The sequence below is a fragment of the Tursiops truncatus genome, chromosome 13 (assembly GCF_011762595.2).
Source record: "Tursiops truncatus isolate mTurTru1 chromosome 13, mTurTru1.mat.Y, whole genome shotgun sequence".
Lineage (NCBI taxonomy): Eukaryota > Metazoa > Chordata > Mammalia > Artiodactyla > Delphinidae > Tursiops > Tursiops truncatus.
The window spans coordinates 43,936,591-43,955,443 of NC_047046.1; the positions used below are offsets into that span (position 1 = coordinate 43,936,591).

Sequence of the window (18,853 nt, forward strand, 5' to 3'; positions counted from 1 at the left end):
CTTCTTAACTATTTTCCATACTACATTCCTATTAGCGATAGGTGAGAAGTTCATTTTCTCAGACTTTTTGCCAATATTCGGTATTGTCACTATTTTTTATTTTAGCTGTTCTGATAGGAGTGTAGTCATATCTCAGTATAGTCATATCTCATATTCACTTTGCATTTCCCTGATGGCTGGGGATGTTGAACAATTTTTCATGTACTCATCTTTCTATCCATAAATCCTGTTCTGGGAAATGTCTCTTTATATCTTTTGTCCATTTTCTAACTGGATTATTATTATTTTTTATTGTTGAGTCTTGAGAGTACTTAAAATTTTTTAGATATGAGTCCTTTGTTAGAAATGTGGTTCATAAATATTTTCTCCCAGTTTGTGGTTTGTTACAAGCTACACCTTTCACTCTTTTAACAGAGTCTTTGACAATGCAAAAATATTTTAATTTTGATAGTGTGCAACTTACTAATTACTAATTGTTTTTTGGGTGAAGTCTAAGAATTCTTCACCAAGTCCTAGGTCCTGAACATTTTCTCGTATATTTTTCTTCTAAAAGTTTTATAGTTTTATGTTTAATATTTAAATCTATGATTCATTCAGGTTAGTTTTTGTATAAGGTGCGAGTTTTAGATTAAGCCTTATATTTTTGGCTATGAACACTCAACTGCTCTACTCCCATTTGTTGAAAAGAATATCCTCACTCCATTGAATTGTTCTGTATTTTTCTTAAAAGTCAGTTGACAGTATTTTTGGATTATTTCAGGGTTCCCTATTCTGTTCCATTGATCCAAATGTCTGTTCTTCTGCTAATAATCTCACCATCTTGATTAGTGTAACTAATAAGTCTTGAAATTGGGTGGACCTATTCTTACCATTTTCTTTTTCTTTTTAAAAATTGTTTTAGCTATTCTATCTAGCTCCTCTGCCCTTCCATACATTTTATAATAATCTTGCATATATCTCAAAAAATCTTGCTGATATTTTGATAGGAATTGAAGCAAACCTGTTTATCTATTTAGGGAGAATTGGCATCTTTACTATGTTCAGTTTTCCAATCTATGAACATGCTATGTCTTTCCATTTATTTAAATCTTCTTTGATTTCATTCATTAAAATTTTGTAGTTTTCAGCATATAAGCCCTGCACATGTTCTATTAGATGTACACTTTTTCTTTCTCTCTCTCTCTCTCTCTTTCTTAGCTATTGTAAATGGTACTCTTTTGGTTTCCATTTCCATTGCTAGTAAATAGACACAATTGATATTTGTATGTTGATCTTATAAATTAACATATGACACTGCTAATTTCACTCAGTTTTATGTATGCCTCATGGTAACTACAAAGCAAAAACTTATGGTAGATACACAAAAGATAAAGAGAAGGAATCAAAGGATACCACCACGGACCACCATCAAAATCACAAAAGACAGTAAAAGAGGAAGAAAGGAAAAAAGGAACTAAAAATCAACCAGGAAACAATTAGGAAGATGGCAATAGTAAATCCTTAACAATGAATAATTACTATTAATGTGGATTAAACCCTCCAATCAAAAGACATAGAGTGGATGAATGGATAAAAAACCAAGACCCAGCTATATTCTGCTTATAAGAGACTAACTTGAGATTTAAGGACACATACAGACTGAAAGTGACAGGATGGAAAAAGATATCCCAGGCAAATGGAAATAAAAAGTTAGCAGGGGTAGCCATATTTATATCAGACAAAATAGACTTTAAGTAAAAAAGTGTAACAAGAGACAAAGAAAGTCATTAGATAATGATAAAGGGATCAGTCTATCAAGAGAATATAACAATCATAAATATATTTGCACACAACATTGGAGCATCTAAATATACTAGGCAAATATTAACAGATCTGCGGTGAGAAATAGATAGTAATGTAACAATTGAGAGGACTTCAGTACCTCACTTTCAATAATGAATAGGTCATCTAGACAAAAATCAGTAAGGGAATATTGGGCTTTAACTATATTTGGACCAAATAAACCTAATGGATGTATACAGAATATTTCCAACCAAAAGCATTAGAATACACCTTCTTCTTAAGCCTACATGGAATACTCTCCAGGATAGATTACATGTTATGTCTCAAAATGAGTCAACAAATTTAAGAAGGTTGGAATCATATCAAGATCTTTCCTGACCACAATGGTATGAAACTAGAAATCAATAATCGGAGGAAAAGTGGAAAATTCACAAATATGTGGAAATTAAACAACACACTCCTGACCAACCAATGGATCAAAGAAGAAATCAAAGGAGAATCAAAAAAATCTTTAAACAAATGAAAGTGGAAGCACAACATATGAAAACCCATGGGATGCATCAAAAGCAGTTCTAAGAGGGAAGTTTATAGCATAAACACCAACATTAAGAAAAAAATCTCACATAAACAACTTAACTTTACACTTAAAGGAACTAGAAATAAAAGAACAAACTAAGCCCAAAGTTATCAGATGGAAGGAAATAACAAATATCAGAGCATATGTTGGTCAAAGGGTACAAACTTTCATTTATGAGATGCATATGTTCTGGAGATCTATGAACAGCATGGTAACTATAGTTAATAGTAGTGTATTGTATACTTGAAATCTGCTAGGAGAAATAGCTTAAGCATTCTCACCCCACCCACACAATATAGTAACTGTGTGAGGTGATACGTGTGTTAATTAATTTGATTGTGGTAATCATTTCACAATATACTATATGATTATCAAATCATTATGTTGTACACTTTAAATATATACAATTTAATTTGTCAATTATACCTCAATAAATCTGGAGACATTTTTTAAAAATTAAAAATGTAAAATTTTTATTTGATTCTTTTTTTACCTTTTATTTTTTTGCTGAGACTTTCTATTTTCCATATGTTTCAAACATATCTGTAATTGATTGTTAAAGCCTTTTGTGATGGCAACTTTCAAATTCTTATTAGGTAATTAATAACCTGTATCATATTGGTACTGGTATCTGTTGATTGGCTTTTCTCTTCTAGATTGAGATTTTCCTGGCTCTTGGTATGACAAGTAATTTTTGGCCGAAACCTGGACAGTTTGGGAATTATGTTGTGTGACAGATTCTGTTACAGCAGGCTTTTTCTGGTACTGCTCCTGAAGAGGTAGAGGGATATCATCTCCATCTCTTTACTGCCGCATGGGAGTGAAGTCCAGGTTGCCTACTTAGCCTCCGTTTATAACCTGGGGAAGGGAAGTCTGCTCATTATTGCTGGATGCCTGCAGTTGTTCAGGTTCTCCACTAGGTCTACTGATATCACACTGGTGGAGAGGTGCATGGGTGCCTTGTTTTTGCTCCCCATGTAACCTCCTGGGACACTGGTGGGGGATGGCTTCTTTCTAGTCGGGTGGTTATAAAAGTCCAGACTGTCTATGATTTCTCTGACTCCACCCCAGCATGCAGGGGGACGGGTGCCTCATTACCATCAGGTGGGGGGACAAGTCCAGGCTCTCCATTTGCCCTCCACTGACACCATGGTCTCCTCATTACCCCCTGGGGGATGAAATTTCCAGCCCTTGGCTTTCACTGATACTGGCAGAGGAGTGATAGTGCTTCATTATAACCTGGTGAAGTGGGAGTCTAGTCTAGTGGTGCGTGGAGTGGGGGCAGAGTTTTTTCTGTGGTATTTGTTTGGAATAGAGTAGTTTTTGTCTCAAGGTTTCGGTCATGCTAAGTTGCCTTTTTACTGGTTCTTTGAACAGAGAGAGCAAGCTTTCTTCAGGCTTCTCTTGTCTGTGCCTATTGGCATTTCTGTTTGCCCTTTTCTCCAGCATTTAGTCTCACATATACGAGGCAAAAAGAAAACAGAGAATTCACTGCTATGTTGTTCCTTGAATTCCCAGGTCCCTAGCTGGTCTGCATTTTTCTCTTCATTTTTCATAGTCTTCTGTATGTTTTAAATGTAATGTCCAGGGGTTTAAACTGTACTTAGAAGGAGGCAGAAGTCTTACATGATGTATATGAATTATTAACAATCCAGAAAATAACAGCCAGAGTTATGATCATATATAATTTAAAATATTAAATTATATATAATTTAAAATATTTTAAATTTAAATTTATAAATATAAATAATTTAAAATATTTCCTATTTCTCTTTGTTTGCTAATAATGTCACACATATAATCACACAGAGAAGGAAAAACAAGTGAGCAGAAGCCAAACTAAAATACTCAATAACTTAAAAAAATTAGAAATCGCTTACGACAGGGCATTGCTTATGGACTGAGCCAACAGGAATTCTCAGCCTCTTCTTTCTCCTTAGGATTTAGATACTCACTTTTACAGCCTCTCCTATAGCTAAGTTTTGGCTAATGTGACATAAGTACTGATGGGATCTTCTGGGACGGCTTTAGATTTTCTGGATAATAGAGGCTAGGTACAGTTAGTTCTACCTATTTTTTCCCCTTTCTTTTTTCTCTCTGATGGGCCATAGCCGCCATTTTGCAACCTTGGAAAATGTCAAGAAATCCCAGAGATTCTATACCTTACATCAGTGATTGACAAGCTTTTTCTGTAAAATCCAGGATTTTAGGTTTTGTAGGCTGTGCTACCTCTGCCACAAACAGTTCTGCCCTCCTATTGTGAATGTATTCACACACAATATTTGAATAAATGGATATGGTTGTGTGCCAATAAAACTTTATTCACTAAAATAGATGGCGAGCCAAATTTGGCCAATGGATATAGTTTGCCCATTCCTGCTTTATATCCTTCAGCGGCTGAAAAAGTGTCAGCCACTGTCTAAGTCTATACTCCTTATAATGGGAGGAAGATAAAGGTGCATTTGGTTAAGTCATTGTAGTTGGAGTTTCTTTCTTGTAGCTGAAACTCTTGCTTATCCAAAGCCTATATAGAATACCTCCAAGTTTCCCACTAGTGTCCTTGCGAAGATAAGAAATGTTGAAATTCACGGCACAGAAAATTAAAAGCAACCTTTCCGAAGAGTTTCATTAAACAAATGATGGCCCACTCAGACATTTTCCACTTCAAAAAATAGCAGCAGCATCTCCCAGGAACAAAGTCAAAAAGATATTTTGTCCTTATCCATCCATCTGTCCCTGTCCCAGGTAATCTAAGTAAATCATAAAACCAGACAACTCTACTTTTATAGCATGGATACTCTTCCTGTAATGATCAGGGTTTTTTTTCTGTCTCTACTTTCTCCCACCCAGAAAAAAGCAAAAAAACAAAAAAACAGACACACACGTTCTCCATCCAGTGGAAAATTATAACTTCCAAAAAGCAATGGGACAACAAGTGAAAGATGCTGCAAGTTTGTATAGGAAGGCTTACTGTTTGTGTTTTCCATTCTAGGGATGGTGTGCTGTCCTAAATGTACTGAGCTCTCATCAAAAACATTACCATTACCAAAACCCTGAGATAGACCTTTACAATGGTCAACTAGCAAACATATTTTTAAGAGTCTAATAATATTCAATGTTGGTAAGGATATAGTAAGATTGTCCCGTTACTTCTAGAAGAGTAAATTGGCATCATTTAAAACAAATAACAATTTAGTACTATATATAAAAATTTTGAAGGATTCGTATATTTTAATCCATTTATTCTGCATATAGGAAACTTTCTTATGGAAAAAAGTCACTGTGCAAACAAAGCTTTGTGTATAAAGAGTTCACTGTAACATGAGATCAATATTAAAAATTAGAAATAAGTATATATTTAACAATAGACAAGTGACTAAATTCAGTATGATATATTCATGAAAAGGAATATCTTGAAACCACTTAAAAACTTTTTCAGTAACAAAGGGAATGCTTAAAGTATGATGTTAAATGGAAAAAGCAGAACATAGGTCTGTGGTAGGAAGCTATTCTGCTTTTATCTGGCACGTTTTTTGTGCTCTTGCTCTAAATTTGGTTTTAATTCTATTGTGATTGCACTCTCAAACGTGATCTCTCTATATCTATTTCTCTCCATATTTTTCACACTCATGCATCTATCTACATAAAATAAGTACAAGAAATTACAGCCATGTGTAAGCAGTGCTTTTTGTTGCGATTATATGTGATTGTCATTTCTTTTCCTAAAATTTGTGTTTTCTTAATTTCGTGTAATGAGCAGACATCAGGAAAATCATTTTAAATTCAATGAAAATCATGACTTAAAAATATTCTGCATGTATGACAAAATGTAGCTTGTTAGACAGTAGCAAATCTCCATTCTATTTATATGTCTTCTAGACAGCAAAACATTTTTATTCACAGAGAACAAGTTCTTGACTTTGTACCTTAGAACTTTTCTCTTAATTCGCTATCCCTCTTCTCTCAGATTTTAAGGTCAGAGGGAGGGGAGTGAGAAAAACTTCCTCTTGGTATAACTTCCTTTCCATCAAGTTTTAAAAATATCCGAATATCATACATAATAGATGCACTCTTTAGAATCACACATACTGAAGTGTTGCTTTACACTATTGCCCATTACTTTTTCCCCCAAATAAGTCCAGGAATAGGTCCAGAGAATAGGAGTTAAAACCTAAATAAGCTTCAAAGGGTAAGATTTTAAACTCTTAGATCCGCTGTCTTTGGAAGTAATTCATTCATTCCTTTATAAATTAAAAATATATTTTGATAACTATTAATTTCTTTATATGATGGTAGAGGATGATATAAAGATGAAACAAATATGTTCTCCTATCCCAGTATAGCTTACAATCTAGAAGTAAAGTATTCTGAATGAGTAAACAGAATATACTTAGATGATGAAATACACAGAAGAGGAATAATAAAAAGCTATAAGACCCATAACACCATATACAAAAATTAACTCAAAATAGATCAAAGATCTAAATGTTAAGACCTAAAGCTATAAAAATCTTAGAAGAAGACATAGGGCAAGGGCTTCACAACATCAGATTTAGCAATAATTTCCAGAATAGGACACCAAAGCTACAGGCAACAAAAGAAAAAATAGACAAATTTGACTTCTTGAAAATTAAAAAAATTATGCATCAAAAGACAATATCAATAGAGTAAAAAGGCAACCCAAGGAATGAGAGGAAATATTTGCAAATAATGTATCTGATAAGGGACTAATGACTTGAATAGACTTTTCTCCAAGGAAGATATACCTATGACCAATAAGCATATGAAAAAATGCTTAACATCACTAATCATCAGGGAAATGTAAATCAAGACTACAATGAGATTATGCTTCACGCCTATTAGGATGACTACTATCAAAAAAGAAAAAAACCACCCCCAAACCAAAACAAAACCAGAAAATGACACGTATTGTTGAGGATATGGAGAAATTGGAACCCTTGTGCACTATTGGTGGGGATGTAAAATGGTACAGCCACTGTGGAAAACAGTACAGTGGTTCCTCAAAAAATTAAAATTAGAATTACCATATGATCCAACAAGTCTACTTCTGGGTATATACCTAAAAGAATTGAAATCAGGGTCTCAAAGAGATATCTGTACAACCTTGTTTATAGCAGCATTATTCGCAGTGACTGAAATGTGGAAGCAAGCCAAATGGTCCATCAGTTGATGAATGGACAAACAAAATGTGTCATATACATAAATGGAATATTATTCAGCCTTAAAAATGAAGGAAATTCTGACACATGCTACAACATGAATGACCCTTGAGGACATGGCTAAGTGAAATAAGCCAGTCACAAAAAGACAAATAGTGTATGATGCCACATATGTGAGGTACTTAGAATAGTCAAAATCATAGAGAAAATAGAATGGTGGTCTCCAGGGGCAGGAATAAGGAGCTATTGTTGAAAGGGTGTAGAGTTCCAGTTTTTCAAGATGAAAAGAGTTCTGCAGATGGATTGTGGGGATGGTTGCACAACATTATAAATGTATTTGATACCACTGAGCTGTACACTTAAAAATAGTTTTAAGATAGTTGAATTTTATATTATGTATTTTACCACAATCAAAAAATAGGAAAACAACATTATAAGTCTTTAGAAAATCAAATGAATATATATTCAAAACTCTCTAATATGTATTGTATAAAAATAAATAAGATAGTAAACATTAGGAAAAAATGAAGATTTTGATTAAGCCAATCTTTAATAAGAGAAAGTAAATTTTAGCACCTTGAAAGCATTTAAAAAAGTAGATTATAGTAGCTCAGAGAGGCATTGACTTATGCAAATGTCAAGACAGAAAACTGGCTCACTTTTTCTCACACACCACAATCTCCGACGCCATTTATCTCCTTCCCCAAATAATGGCTAAATGAAATATCTGGTTAAAATATGAGAGTATACAATAGTCATATTTTAATCAACGGCCTATTTGTTAGCATCAAATGTACATCAAGATTATAGGAGAAGTAGAACAAGATTATTAGCAATATGGAAATATAGATGCAACCAACTGAAATTGCTGATATTGGATAGTTTTTGACCTATAAAAATGGCAGTTTCATATGGTTCATTTTAATAGATATTTGACTACTAAAAAGAAACTAGAATTCTGAAAAGACATCTCTAACTGAGGTGCTTGACTATATAAAGTGTATTGAATTAACAAAGTCTATTTTTTTTAAACCTGTTGATGTGTAACTGGGGCTCCATACGGTGTAACTTTAACATGTATGATATCTCTTAAATTCCCACAACTACTCTTAAATTATTCAGGCATTTTTAGGCATGGAGATCATCCATGTCTACTAAAACGAATTTGCTGCTTCTTTGCTGCATCTGGACATTTTGATTCCTATTAATGCACAACATATCAATTTGATGGGCTTGTAATTTTGCTGATAACGTTATAATAATAAATTGCTCATTTGTGTATTATATTGTTATTCAGCCTGGCCTAGCTCTTGGAAAACTAGAATGTGAGAGTCTGGTTTAAATTCTCATCCATTTTCATCGTAACATAGCGGATTTCTTTTACGCCTGCCATATACATTTAGATACAGGGACACATTTGGGAAGTGTCAGTTGGTTTGCTGTTCTTGGTATAACAATATTGCTTGATATAACTCTTTAATGTATATAACTGGTTTTGGTGATGGATTGAGTTGTACCATGGTGTCACAATTCTTGATCTTTGTAATGGGCTTTATTCTTTGGATCATTTAACTTTGTTAGGCAGACATGTTTTCTTTCTTTTTTTTATTTTTATTTTTTGGGGTACGCGGGCCTCTCACTTGGAGCATAGGCTCCGGACGCGCAGGCCCAGCGGCCATGGCTCACGGGCCCAGCCGCTCCGCGGCATGTGGGATCTTCCCAGACCGGGGCACGAACCCGTGTCCCCTGCATCAGCAGGCGGACTCTCAACCACTGCACCACCAGGGAAGCCCCCCGATGTTTTATTTCTTAATGACAAAAAGAGAGCATGCTCATCTCTAACAACTCTTCCTTCTAGTACCCTGTCTCTACCTTCCTGCTCTGTAACAGTTGAAGCACTAAATCTAATCTTTTGCATTTGAAGAAAGATTTTCCTTCTTTTTATTTAGGGGCCTCTTTTGTCTTTCTAAGTTTTAAATGATGTGCAGTCAGACCTGGTTAATTTGAATGCAAAATCCATTTTAGAATGAAATAGAAATCAGTATAGCAAGTCAAGGGCGTACGTGCAGCAAAAGGTTGAAAAGCTGAATCACTTTCATCATGACACTAAGAGAAATATTTTTCTTCATAACAGCGCATTTATTGTATGTTGTTCCTTACACCAATTCAAGATTTCTGAACCTCAGCACTTGACATTTTGGGCCAGATAATTCTTGTTTCTGGCAGCTGTCCTGTGCACTGTGGGATATTTAGCAACTTCCCTGGCCTCAGATGACAGTGGCACCCCATACCCTAGTTGTCTCAGACATTGCCAGATGTCTCCTGGGGGCCCAAATTGCTCCAAGTTGAGAACTACTGCTGTAACCCCTCTAAAACCTTGATTTAGCTATAGGCAGCCAGGATAAATAAATCACAAATTTACGTTCCTCATGTTTCAAAATCAATTAACTGCTAGTGAAAGGACTCAAAATGCTACACAGGACTGTACTTGGCAACTGGTAATAGGCTCAAAGGGATCTCAATATTGTGTCATGAATATTGGAAGGCGCCCTTTTTACATGTTAGCACCTAATAAATGCCACACACCAAAAAGATGGCTAGTAAAAAGGGCTTATTACTGGATGCTCATCAAGTACAAATATAACTGTAATTTTGATAAACATACTATTCACTAAAAACCTTTATTTGAATTTTTAAATAGTTACCAATGGATAGGAACTGTGTTTCTGCTATTTCAGTCACTAAAACTACTATTTATCATACACACAAAGTGCTATGGTAGATGTGGGAAGAGAGACAAAAATTGACACATCATCTATTACTGGCAAGATATACACAGCCATGGCCTCTACAGCCCCAGACTCAAACCAAGCCCTTTACCCTGGAGCAGGCATCTCAGTTTACTTCACAGGAATAACCCTACCGGCTGCCCATTCCTTGTAGGTATTTACACCCCATCTTTATGTATATACATATACATAAAGATGTATATGTATATGTGTATGATGTATGTGTTGGTATATATTTAAGTGATAGCATAAACAAATTTCCCCCAAAATAAAAGTGGACAGAACAAATATTAACTCCTCTCCTCTTTTTGGTAGGGTGAGTTGTGAGGAAAATCCTTTTGTTTACACCGAGCAGGATGGTGTAAATGAGAAAATGAGAAATGAGAAACTTGAGAGAGAGGATATAATGGTACATAGGAGAAAATTTATAATGAAGAAGATTTGTGTGGAAGAGGATTGATAAGACATAAAGAGCCAGGAGGGTGTGAGGCAAAGACTTTGGAGGTATTTGGAGGGAGGGATTGCCGCTGAGAATTGTGAAATTTTGAATTTTGAAGAAATCAATCTGTCTTAATAGGAAATTTCAACACAATTATTAATAATGTCAATTTTTAAAAAATTGAAGTATATTTGACTTATAATGTTCTGTTAGTTTCAGGTGTACTGCAAAGTGATTCAGATATATACGTGTGTGTGTGTGTATATATATATATATATACACACACACATATATATACACATATATATATATTCTTTTTCAGATTCTTTTCCATTACAGGTTATTCCAAGAGACTGAATATAGTTCTCTGTGCTATACAGTAGGTCCTTGTTGTTTATCTATTTTATATGGAGTAGTGTGTATCTGTCCATCCGAAACTCCTAATTTATCCCCCCTCCCCCTCTGCTTTCCCCTTTGGTAACCATAAGTTTGTTTTCTACGTCTGTGAGAGTCTGTTTCTGTTTTCTAATTGTCAATTATTTAATAGTCAGACAGAAAACGATTAGTAAAGAGTCACTGACAATCAACATTGGTGTGGTAGGTTCACCTAGTAGTCCAGCTCTCTCAGCCCCTTTACAGGGACCCTCAACATCCCTGCAAAAAAATAATGGGATCAAGTGGAAAAGTTGTCTCCAGAACTGGTACCAAGAACCTCCCTTTCTTTCATTTGACCCCATAGCTTCTTACTCTTATTTACCCTTCTTATCTGACACACACACACACACGTTAACTTTTGATACCTACCTTGAACTCTCAGATATGATGAAGCATTTAATTGGACATGCTTCTTCAGTTCATTCCCTGAGACATGAAGAAATCCTGGTAATTCCAAGTAAAAAGCACTCCTCTTTCACGCTGACTTAGGAAACTGAGGTTACTAGTAACAAACTTCTAATTTTTTTTCTGGGAGAAAGAGATATTTTATTTATTTTTTTAACATCTTTATTGGAGTATAATTGCTTTACAATGGTGTCTTAGTTTCTGCTTTATAACAAAGTGAATCAGCTATACATATACGTATATCCCCATATCTGCTGACTCTTGCGTCTCCCTCCACCCTCCCTATCCCACCCCTCTAGGTGGTCACAAAGCACCGAGCTGATCTCCCTGTGCTATGTGGCTGCTTCCCACTAGCTAACGTTTTTACATTTGGTAGTGTATATATGTCCATGCCACTCTCTCACTTTGTCCCAGCTTACCCTTCCTCCTCCCCGTGTCCTCAAGTCCATGAGCTATTTTAGATACAGTTATTTAGGATTTGATCCACAAAGTGCAAATAGCACATGAAATCCTTATAACTGTAAAATTAATGCTATTTTTCCCATAAACACTCATGTACTATTCAAGATTCTTTTGGTTTTAAGTAACAGAAATGGAACTGGAACTAGTCTAAGTAGAGCAAACAAACAAAGAAAGGAAAGCTAGGGGTCATGGGAGGGGTTTATTAGCTCATGTGACTGAATTAAAAATCCATTGGTAGATGGCTTCAAGCACCAGTAGATACAACGGTTCATGTTTTTTTCAGAACTCTCTCTCTTTCTCTATTTTCCTTTCTCAGACACAATCTTTTCATATAGCAAACAATCACCATTATCAATCCAAGATTTACATCTTATGAGTTTACTAAATTGCACGCACCAAAAAGGATTCTTTGCTACAAAACAGAAGCTAACTGCGTAACTTATGTAAAGAAGAAAAAATAAATTTATTGGAAGAATATTTAGTAGTCTGCCAAATTGGGGGGGGGGGCGGTCTAGAGAACTGATCTGGATAAACGGGCATAAGTTACGGAGGCTAAGGCGCCATCAGTCACTCCCTACTACTGCTGACTTTTCTAGCATTGGACGATAGAGTATTGGCTCAGTAATTCCTGTTCTCCAAACTAAACCCACAAAAATCTCTAAGTATTTCTGGACAGCAGCAGCAGATTGGAATAATCCAGATGCTATGCCTGTGTCCTAACTGCCAGAGAGCAGATAAAGAGATGTTGTGCCCCCTTCAGATTTCACGAGTGGTTCCTACCTTTAAACATAATCCACCCAATGAGGATTCCATCCAACTAGGAAATATTTTCAAAGGCCACATAGCAGAAGCTGACAAATATCCATTAAAGGCTACCCTTTTAGTAAAGAGGAAGGGAAAATCAATTTGAATGTTTAAATACATATATGACAGATCAGGGAAGGAAGGAAATATAGTAAGGCATTACTTACTTGTCTCAACTGTTTTTGAGATGGGAACTCCTATTTTTTTTATTTTTTTATTTTTTTGCGGTACGCGGGCCTCTCACTGCCGTGGCCTCTCCCGCTGCGGAGCACAGGCTCCAGATGCACAGGCCCAGCGGCCGTGGCTCACGGGCCCAGTTGCTCCGTGGCACGTGGGATCCTCCCGGACCGGGGCATGAACCCACGTCCCCTGCATCGGCAGGCGGACTCCCAACCACTGCGCCACCAGGGAAGCCCCTGGAACTTCTATTTTAAAGTTCTCTTCTGTAATACACTTCGTGTCTCATTTTACTTTAACTAGTAACTCAGCTTTTGGAGTTAAGTTCTTTATCCAGTGTGGTGAGTAGACCATAGTTTCTGAGGTATGGCAGCCTCTTACTTGCATGGGATTGCTGTAGTTTTCCATTCATGGTTACTGCCAAACATGCTACTATAAGGAGTTGTCTCAGGCAATCTCTTGATTTCATTCATACGTCTTCTTTCTTCCACTGTAAAGTCGCAATGTTTGTTTTCCAGCTGATTGTCGATAACCATAGTCCTAGAAGCAATATAATCTTCTCGTTGCCTTATCTCTCAGTGGACTAACAGGTCTAATAGTCTCAGCTTTCAATTTGATGCAACCATTGGTGAGCTGTGTTCTTTCCAAACTAGAGCTTTCTTTAAGTCTTCTATATGTCATTCCATTATTCTACAAGACCATCTATTTTTGTCTGATTTTTATGTAAAACCAATGAATCCTTGGACTACCAGCCCAAAATATTTACTTATTTTGCTATGCATTGACTTCTTGATCCTAAGCAATGCTGTTAGCATAAAATGATGGCATAGAAGGCAAATGAGAAGATTACAGCTGGTATGGCTTGCAGAATGATAAAATCCAAATTAGAATCCATTTCTATTCTAGTTCTGACAAATTGCTTCCCTCTTATGTGGAAAACATTAAAGGCAATGAGCTTGTCCCTAGGCGTCTGGTTGTTCTTAGGTAGGGGATTCAAGTTTGGTCACTGCCGCTGTGTATTAGGCTCTTACTGGAGTGGTACCCAAGTCAGCTTATAAGACAGGATTCATATGTTGTTGAGCCAAGTCCGGCCAACATATTTTTATGAGCTTCATGGCAGCTTTTCAATTAACTTCATATCTGCTTAAGCTAGCTGATGTAAGTCTCTGGTTTACTATCAAGAATCCCCAGTGTCTCAGGAACTTGTTTCCCAGAATGACATAAAAGAATACCTCTCTTGCTCTCCACGAAGAGAGACAGGGCCTTGCTTTCCAACAATTTCCACACAATGGCGGATGGTTCTAAAACGGGAAGTGTGTTCAGGTGGTCAGAAACTAAATTGGTTTCCTATGGCTGCTGGGGCAAATTACCCCAAACTTGATGTTTTAAAACAACACAAATTTACTCCTTTATGGTTCTGGAGGTCAGAAGTCCAAAATCAGTTTCACTGGGCTAAAGTCAAGATGTCAGCCAGTCTGATTTCTTCTGAAGACATTGAGGGGAAAATCCATTTCTTTGCCTTTCCAGCTTCTACCAGCTGCTGGTGTTCTTTGGCTTGTGGCCCCTTCCTCCATCTTCAAAGCACATCACTCCAAACTTTATTTCCATTGTCATATGACCTTTTCTCTGCCTCTCTCTTATGTCTTTGTGGCCATTATTCAGCTTCCCACAGAAATAGATTCTACTCCAAGGGAAAATGAAAAACAAAACAAAAAAAACAAAAAAGCCTCCAAAATAAAAAAGCCCACCCCCAGAAGAACTTTGAAAGGCTGGAGTCACAGGTCCATCTCTGAATCTAGGGGTGGGTTGAGGACAGTCGTATCCAATTCACATAGAATTAATCTCCCCCAGGAAATAGCTACAATTTATGAAGCATTTGAAGCGTATGAAGTGATGTGTGCCTGTCACCATGCTAAGAATGATTCTTGGATTATGTCATTTAATCCTTATAATTATCTTACTATTATGGAACAATAATTATGTATATTTTGTAGATGAGAAAACTGAGGCACAGAGAAGTATTGATAAATTACTGGTAACAAAGTCACAGAGAAGTGGGATATGAATCCAAGAATTTTAATTCCAGAGTCTGAATGCTTAACCTTGAAGTAATGCTGGGTTAAAAATGAGGGGCATACACAGTTTAAACATCTTTACCACCATCCGTGAGCATGATATCATTCTGTTGTCACAGACTGAGTTCTCCAGAAGCAGATGCTGTGATGGAGTTTGGAGCAGAAGATGTTTATTATCAGCATATGTGAAAGTTAGGGGTAGGAAGCAGATTTGGGCAGAAGAAGTCAAATTCTGATACAGGCTTGATAAAGCCTTGGTCAACATAATGAGGATCTGGAGCAAATTCTGCCCATCAGAGGGTCCTGCATTGTCTTAATTATAGCTGGACCTTAATACCCTCACCTCACTCAGTCAATGACTTGGCTGCTCTGGGAAGGGCATGACCCCAGGCAAGGTGGCTCTTAGCAGCTAAGACAGACTTTCAAAGAGCCAACAGCTGGGTGGTCTGCTGACCTCAATTCTTACAGCTGGACAGAGAGTCCTCTCTTAGAGATCTGGGGTAGAGGCACATCTTTGTGCTCACCACACATGTCATTTAGACCAGTTTTCAACCTTGACCATATATTAGAATCACGTGGGGAACTGTTGAAAAATACCAGGGTCGTACCCTAGTCTAACTAAATCAAAATCTCTAAAGTAGGATATAATATCAGTTTTTAATAGAATGCCCGAGGTGATTCTAATGTGCGACCAGGACTGAGAATCATTGATAGAGAGCAAGGCTGAGAAAGTAGGTAAGTTTTTGGAACTTCCAAAAATAAGATGGAAAAAATTTATCTTTAAAAGCCACTTGAGTTGTTGAGAAATTCATTCATGGTAAGGGCATATTTTAATTCGTTTTACTATAACTAGTGTTCATATGCACATATATAATTAGAAAGAAACACATACACACACACATACACACACACATACACAAACACATAACTTCATATAACTTTTGCTTAAGTATTTCAGAATCCCCACAGGCCTGCTCATATGGTGTTGAAAAGAAGATGGTTTTTATCCTTTGGGTCTTTTAATAGCTATCGCTGAAAAACTTAGTTCTTCAGCACCATGGAATCTCAGATGGATGAATTTCCAATTATCTATTTATAAATGAAATTCTGACCTCGCTGCTGGAAAGGTCACGCCTAGTGTGATCTCTCAGCCATATGGCTGAGAAAATGAAGCAGTAAGTTTACTCTTCTGAGATACATGTTGATGCCCCTGCTAATTAGTCTTCTCTGAATTTTTGTCACTGTTATTAGAAGACATGAGACAGAGAAAAATCTATGGTATTTAGTTAATAATATAACAATTTACTTTGAAATGGAGCCAGCTAGCCCAACTGGTAATCTTAATTAGGAGAGAGATGGGTAAAATCTTATAATGCTGAATTACACAGATTAATCACGATTGTTTTCACTTGAAGTGGAATACTTTTATAGCCAAGAGTTAATTTGTTTATAATTGTAATAGTTATTTTAATAAAAATTCCTAATTATATTTTACTGGGGTGCCTGGCTCTGCTTCTACACTTTCTCTTTCTCATGGTCACGATCACTTTCACGTGTATTTATAGATTTAATCCTAACTCAGACTTTGGAACCAATTCTGACTTAAAGACCAAGGTGACTCTGAAAGACTTTAGTCAGAAAATTTCTGGTTTAGCACTGTTACTGTAATGCTGGTCTTGGTAGATAATATGCCTTTTCTCCTTGAACCCTTAACTTTGTCTCCATTGTCTAATACCAGTCCTTCCAGATGCCAAGAGCATACTTGGATTTGCTATGACAGCCAGATACTTGAATCTTTGTAACCTTTTGTAAGCATCAGCCCATTTCCTATTTGGAGTAAGAATACTGAATCTTGGTCTTAGCACTGACATTTAGCAAATACAATTTTTTTGTTCTTTTGTTTTTCTTGTCTTCCTTTTTTTCTAGTAAGTGGATATTTGGGGTTTGATGATGCATCTGCAGACGCCTGTTTCTGAGCATCTCTCCATCTTCTGCATAATATTTTCTTGCTCTCACAGTTTGACCAACATAGAAGGTTTTTTGGAAATGCTACCAGTTTTAATAAGTACTATGTACTTTCCAAATCTTTAACCTTATCTTAATATAACTCCAGTCTTTAAACACCATTCTCCCCTGCCTTAGAATTTTACTTAGATGTTATATATAGGAGCAGATTTTAAATCTCAAATTTAGTGTTAGAAATGTTAATATACATGTAATGGTTAACCCTATTTATAACATAATATGAATGATGGATAAGGAACAAAAAGAGTTGAAGAAAGGGGTCAGGGTCATTATGTTCTAAGGTAGACTGTGAGCTCTTAATAGATTGCTATAGCTAAATCATCAAGTATGGAACAGTAGTCATTTACTGCCTATGACTAGTAGATGGTTGGCAGGAGAGGTGAAAAGTACAATATGTTTTGCATGGGTCAAGCTTCTTTCAAAGTTCTGTGCCTATTTTGGTGTTACTAAGTGAAATGGATTATGTCCATATTTCCCTTTCATACTGGGGTAATGGTATGGTTCCTGTCATATAGAATATGTATTATGTAGGTCATATATACTATAAAATACTAACATATATCTTTGGACCAAAAAAAAAAATAGTCTGCGCGAGAAGCATTCTATAGCCTGAATGTTGAAATGACTTATTAAAAAATAAAGAACCCTTGAAATAGAAATGGAAATACGCCTAGGAAAATATTGGGGAAAATAAAGTTCGCATGGGTAGTGTACATAAACCGTTAACTTTTCTAACGTTGGATCCTGTAACTTCTCCTTCAAGGGTTGTCTCTAGAATAAAGCTTTGAGCCTGACCTTTAAGTCCATCAGTGACATGATGTAAACTTAATACCTCTAAGTATTTATGTTCTTGCTTTTTCTCATTTGGGGTTTTGAAAGAACTAAAAGCTTTAGATGAAAACAAATATATATCCACACAAATATGTATATATGTATACATATATATATGTATGCAGCTATGTATGTATGATCTATTTATCTATCTATCTATCCATCTATGTATTTAACACACACTAGTCAAAGACCGCCAGGAACACGTCTCTACTGAAAGTTGTGTTTATTGGTGCTTCTTGCAATAAGAGAGACTACACAACATGGGGAACCAAAAAAGGGGTGCTAGGAAGGCTTAGACTTCCTAATACCTTCCTATAGGATTAGACTTTGTGTTAGGATTTTGATGGTCTAGTGAAGCTTTGGTTGGGTGCTCTCAGAAAGTGGGGGCAGTTCTATCAATTGTTATCTTAATATGTTTTATCTGGGATGCAAGAGGAACAGAGTGAGGCTAACACACCATTTGGTAAGGAAACAGCAGTCACTGATGTTAGCTGGGGGAATGCCATGTTTGATCATTTTCGTGATTTGTTTTTTCACTGTTCGCTCATTTTTTGTTTGTCTGTTTGATCTTGTTTTATCTGTGCTCAGACATGACTATGAAGTGGTCTTGTCTCTGTCTGCTCCAGGATGGTCACAGAGAGGTCTTTTTCGATGCTGGTGTTCTGTGAAATTGTTTATGTTCAGTAGGTAAGGCCAGGGACTGGCTGAGTGACAGCTGTCCAGGCTCCTTTTCTTTCTCTCTCTCCAAATATATGTATTGATACATGTGTATCTAACCATATATAGGTTCACCTATTGCATTATTTTCATATTGAATTTGTATTTGTGCTTATAATAATATTGGCACCAAGAAGGACTACCTTAAATGT

General features: G+C 36.2%; 1 pseudogene; it reads right to left on the reverse strand.

Annotated features, from left to right (window-relative positions):
- LOC101315598 (DNA replication complex GINS protein PSF2 pseudogene) overlaps nt 1–13,586 on the reverse strand; it is a 63,575-nt pseudogene extending 49,989 nt beyond the window's left edge.
- Nucleotides 13,587–18,853: the final 5,267 nt, after the last annotated feature.